This window comes from Arachis duranensis, chromosome 5 (genome assembly GCF_000817695.3).
Source record: "Arachis duranensis cultivar V14167 chromosome 5, aradu.V14167.gnm2.J7QH, whole genome shotgun sequence".
Lineage (NCBI taxonomy): Eukaryota > Viridiplantae > Streptophyta > Magnoliopsida > Fabales > Fabaceae > Arachis > Arachis duranensis.
In genome coordinates this window covers 54592538-54597923 of record NC_029776.3, presented here as the reverse complement: position 1 = coordinate 54597923, position 5386 = coordinate 54592538, and the positions used below count along the sequence as shown (strand labels likewise).

Below are 5386 nucleotides of genomic sequence, written 5' to 3'. Positions count from 1 at the left end.
CTGGTTAAAATTAAAGGACCTGAGCAAAAATCTGATTCAGAGGCTAAAAAAGGACTGCTAATGTTGTTGGATTCTGACCTACCTGCACTCGAAATGGAATTTTTGGAGCTATAGAAACCTAAATGGTGCACTCTCAATTGCGTTGGAAAGTAGACATCCAGGGCTTTCCAAAAATATATAATAGTTCATAATTTTCATGAGTTTAGATGATGCAAACTGGCATTCAATGACAGCTTTCTACCCTGTTCTGGCGTTAAACGCCAGAAACAAGTTGCAAGCCAAAGTCAAACACCAGAAAGAAGCTACAAACTGGCGTTTAACTCCAAAGAAAGTCTATACACATGAAAGCTTCAATGCTCAGCCCAAGCACACACCAAATGGGCCCGGAAGTGGATTTCTGCATCATTTACTTATTTCTGTAAACCCTAGTAACTAGTTTAGTATAAATAGAACTTTTTACTATTGTACTAGGGAGCTTTTTGAACATCTTTAGACCATTGTTCACGTTTTGGGAGGCTGGCCATTCGGCCATGCCTTCCCTATTTTCACTTATGTATTTTCAACGGTGGAGTTTCTACACACCATAGATTAAGGTGTAGAGCTCTGCTGTTCCTCGAGTATTAATGCAAAGTACTATTGTTCTTCTATTCAATTCATGCTTATTCTTATTCTAAGATATTCATTCATACACAAGAACATGATGAATGTGATGATTATGTGACATTCATCACCATTCTCACTTATGAATGCGTGATTGACAACCACTTCCGTTCTATATGAAAACAAGCTTGAATGTATATCTCTTGGGTTTCTAATCAAAGATTCACATCGACTCCCCTCTAACAATGGGGCATCAGAATCCGAGATTAGAGTCTTTGTGGTATAAGCTAGAATTAATTGGTAACATTTTTGAGATCCGGAAAGTCTAAACCTTGTCTGTAGTATTCCGAGTAGGATCTGGGATGGGATGACTGTGACGAGCTTCAAACTCGCGACTGTAGTGTGTGGTGACAGATGCAAAAGGATAGTAAATCCTATTCCTAAACGATCGAGAACCAACAGCTGATTAGCCATACGATATCTGTGCATGGTATTTTTCATCCGAGACGAGCAATCCGATAGTTGATTAGCCGTACAGAAACTGTAGAGGACCTTTTTCACTGAGAGGACGGGAAGTAGCCATTGACAATGGTGACACCTAGCAAATAGCTTGCCATGGAAAGGAGTATGAAGGATTCGATGAAGGCAGTAGGAAAGTAGGGATTCAGAAGGAACAACGCATCTCCAGATGCTTATCTGAAATTCCCACCAATGAATTACATAAGTATCTCTATCTTTATTTTATGTTTTATTTATCTTTTAATCATTAAAACTCCATAACCATTTGAATCCGCCTAACTGAGATTTATAAGATGACCATAGCTTGCTTCAAGATGACAATCTCCGTGGGATTGACCCTTACTCACGTAAGGTTTATTACTTGGACGACCCAGTGCACTTGCTGGTTAGTTGTGTGAAGTTGTGAAAAAGAGTTGAGATTACAATTGTGCGTACCAAGTTGTTGGCGCCATTGAGATCACAATTTCGTGCACCAAGTTTTTGGCACCGTTGCCGGGGATTGTTCAAGTTTGGACAACTGACGGTTCATCTTGTTGCTCAGATTAGGTAATTTTCTTCTCATTTCAACCTTTATTTTGTTTTCAAAAAGTTTTCAAAAATCTTTCAAAAAGTTTTCTTCTTCTTCATTTTTCCAAAATTAATTTTTGAAAAATCCAAAAAATTTTATAAAATCAAAAAATCAAAAAATATTTTGTGTTTCTTGTTTAAGTTAGTGTCAATTTTTAAGTTTGGTGTCAATTGTATGCTTTTATTTTCCTAAAATTTTTGAAAAATTCATGGATGGTGTTCTTCATGATCTTCAAGTTGTTCTTGATAAGTCTCCTTGTTTGATTTTTAAATTTTCTTATTTTGTGTCTTTTCTTGTTTTTCATATGCATTCTTGTTTTGTTAGTGTATAACCATTAAAAATTTCTAAGTTTGGTGTCTTACATGTTTTTCTTTTCTTAAAAATTTTTCAAAATAAGTTCTTGATGTTCATCATGATCTTCAAAGTGTTCTTGGTGTTCATCTTGACATTCAAAGTGTTCTTGCATGTATCATTTGTTTTAATCCAAAATTTTCGTGTGTTGAGTCATTTTGTGGTTTTTCTCTTTCCTCATTAAATTCAAAAAAAAACAAAAAAATATCTTTCCCTTATTTCTCTCACAAATTTCGAAATCTTTGGGTTGACTTAGTCAAAAAATTTTTAAATAAGTTACTTCTTGTTAATCAAGTCAAGATTTCAATTTTAAAAATCTTATCTTTTCAAAATTTTTTTCATAAATCAAATCTTTTTTACTTTTTATTATTTTCGAAAATTTAAAAAAAAAATGATTTTCAAAATCTTTCTCTTAATTTTATTTCATAATTTTCGAAAACTTTACTAACAATTAATGTGATTGATTCAAAAATTTCATGTTTGTTACTTTCTTGTTAAGAAAGGTTCAACCTTTAAATTCTAGAATCATATCTTTTAGTTTCTTGTTAGTCAAGTCATTAACTTAATTTTCAAAATCAAATCTTTCTAAATTTCTTTTTCAAATCTTTTTCAAAATAAATTTCAATCATATCTTTTCAATCATATCTTTTCAAACATATCTTTTTCAAATCATATCCTTTTCAAAATCAATTTCAAAATCTTTTCTAACTTCTTATCTTTTCAAAATTGATTTTCAAATCTTTTTCAACTAACTAATTGACTTTTTGTTTGTTTTACTATTTCTTATCTTTTTCAAGACCACCTAACTACTTTTTTCTCTCTAATTTTCGAAAATCCCTCACCCTTTTTCAAGATTCTTTTTAATTAACTAATTGTTTTAAATTTTAATTTTATGCTATTTCTTCTCTTAATTTTCGAATTCTAACTAAATTTTAAAATAAAAACAAAAATATTTTCCTTTTTCTTTTAATTATTTTTGAAAACTCTCTCTCTCATCTCCTCCTATTTATTTATTTATCTACTAACACTTCTCTTCTACTCATAATTCGAACCCTCTTCTCTTTTCTCTCTGTGTTCGAATTTTTCCTCATCTATTCTTCTTCTCTTCTACTCACATAAAGGAATCTCTATACTGTGACATGGAAGATTCCTCTTCTTTTCTATTCTCTTCTTTTTCATATGAGCAGGAGCAACGACAAGGACATTCTTGTTGAAGTATATCCTGAACCTGAAAGGACTCTGAAGAAGAAGCTAAAAGAAGCTAAAGCACAACAATCCAGAGAAAACCCTACAGAGAATCTCAAAAAAGAAGGAGACATGGCCGAACCCAACAACAATGCAAGGAAGATGCTTGGTGACTTTACTACACCAAATTCCAACTTCCATGGAAGAAGCATCTCAATCCTTGCAATTGGAGCAAACAACTTTTAGCTAAAGCCTCAATTAGTTTCTCTGATGCAACAGAATTGCAAGTTTTATGGACTTCCATCAGAAGATCCTTTTCAGTTCTTAACTGAATTCTTGTAGATCTGTGATACTATTAAGACCAATGGAGTTGATCCCGATGTCTATAAGCTTATGCTTTTTCCTTTTGCTGTAAGAGATAGAGCTAGAACATGGTTGGACTCTCAGCCTAGAGATAGCCTGAACTCTTAGGATAAGCTGGTTACGGCTTTCTTAGCCAAGTTCTTTCCTCCTCAAAAGCTGAGCAAGCTTAGAGTGGATGTTCAAACCTTCAGGCAAAAAGAAGGTGAATCCCTCTATGAAGCTTGGGAGAGATACAAGTAACTGACCAAAAAGTGTCCTTCTGACATGCTTTCAGAATGGACCATCCTGGATATATTCTATGATGGTCTGTCTGAATTGTCTAAGATGTCATTGACATGGTTGCAAATAACCAATTCATGTACACCTCTGAAAGGAATCCTGTGAGTAATGGGACGCCTCAGAGGAAGGGAGTTCTTGAAATTGATGCTCTGAATGCCATATTGGCTCAGAACAAAATGTTGACTCAGCAAGTCAATATGATTTCTCAAAGTTTGAATGGATTGCAAAATGCATCCAACAGTACTAAAGAAGCATCTTCTGAAGAAGAAGCTTATGATCTTGAGAACCATGCAATGGCAGAGGTGAATTATATGGGTGAAGCCTATGGAAACACCTATAATCCTTCATGGAGAAATCATCCAAATTTCTCTTGGAAGGATCAACAAAAGCCTCTGATGGTGTTTTTGCGGAAAACGAATTTCCAACACACAAATCCAACCGGCAAGTGTACCGGGTCGCATCAAGTAGTAATAACTCACTTAGAGTGAGGTCGATCCCACAGGGATTGATGGATCAAGCAACTTTAGTGGGTGATTAGTTTAGTCAAGCTAACATTGAAGTGAAATTGAGTGAAATCGTAGCCAACAGAATTGTAAATGACAGGAAATTTAAAGTTGCAGAAAGTAAAATTGTAAGTAACTTAAATAACAAGAAAGTAAAATAACTGAAACTTAAATTGCAAGAAATGTAAATTGCATGAAAAGTAAAGGGGGTTGGGTGCTGGAAATTAAAATTCAACAGGAAAGTGTAAATAGCAATCAAACAGAGAAGTAAAAGGTGCAAAATCATGCAACAGATCTAAACAGAAAATGGAAATTGCTTGAAGAATTCTAAACAGAAAAGCAGTGCTTAATTTGCAGCAATTTAAAAGAATGTTGAAGATCTCAGGATTGGAGGAGACTAGATAACAAGTCTAGATCTCAAATCCTTCCTTGATCCAACAAGAACAATTGCAGAAGAAGTAAAAGAAAGCAAATTGCAGAAATTGCAGAAGAAGAAATGAACAGAAAGTAAAATTCAATTATGCAGAAAATTAAAGAAGAGATCTCAAGGTGAGATTGAAACAGAAGTTCTTCAATTCTTCACCCAAGATCCAAAGCAAGAAAAGTAAAGAGTGCTCAAGAAGGAACCAGGAGGAAGAGAGATCAATTCTCCTTCCTAATTCTCTAAGAAATTCCAAAGTTCAAAATTAAAATGCAAGTAGAAAGGAAAATTCAAAAATAAAGTCTCAAGCTCCCCAATTACATAAAACTAGCTCCTATTTATACACTTTCTATTCTTGGATTTTGGGGTTTGGATGGGCTTTTGATTTGGTGAAGAAATGAATTAAATTGGGTTTTTAATTCAATTTCAGCCCATGAAGGAAAATTGCTTCCAGGAGGCTGCCCTGCCCTTGTGGAGGGCAGGGCAGAAAGTTGGTGCATGGTGCGTGGATTTGGTGCGGCAATGTGCGAGCTTGGTGCGGCCATGGTGCAGCCTGATGCGTGAAACGCTGCCCTGCCCGCGCCAAGGGCAGGGCAG

General features: G+C 34.8%; 1 non-coding gene across 1 annotated transcript; it reads right to left on the bottom strand.

Annotated features, from left to right (window-relative positions):
- Positions 1–3748: 3748 nt before the first annotated feature.
- LOC127748113 (small nucleolar RNA R71) lies at positions 3749–3856 on the bottom strand. Its single transcript, XR_008010056.1, has one exon. It is a non-coding gene; the product is annotated as a small nucleolar RNA R71 (small nucleolar RNA).
- Between the last annotated feature and the right edge of the window lie 1530 nt (positions 3857–5386).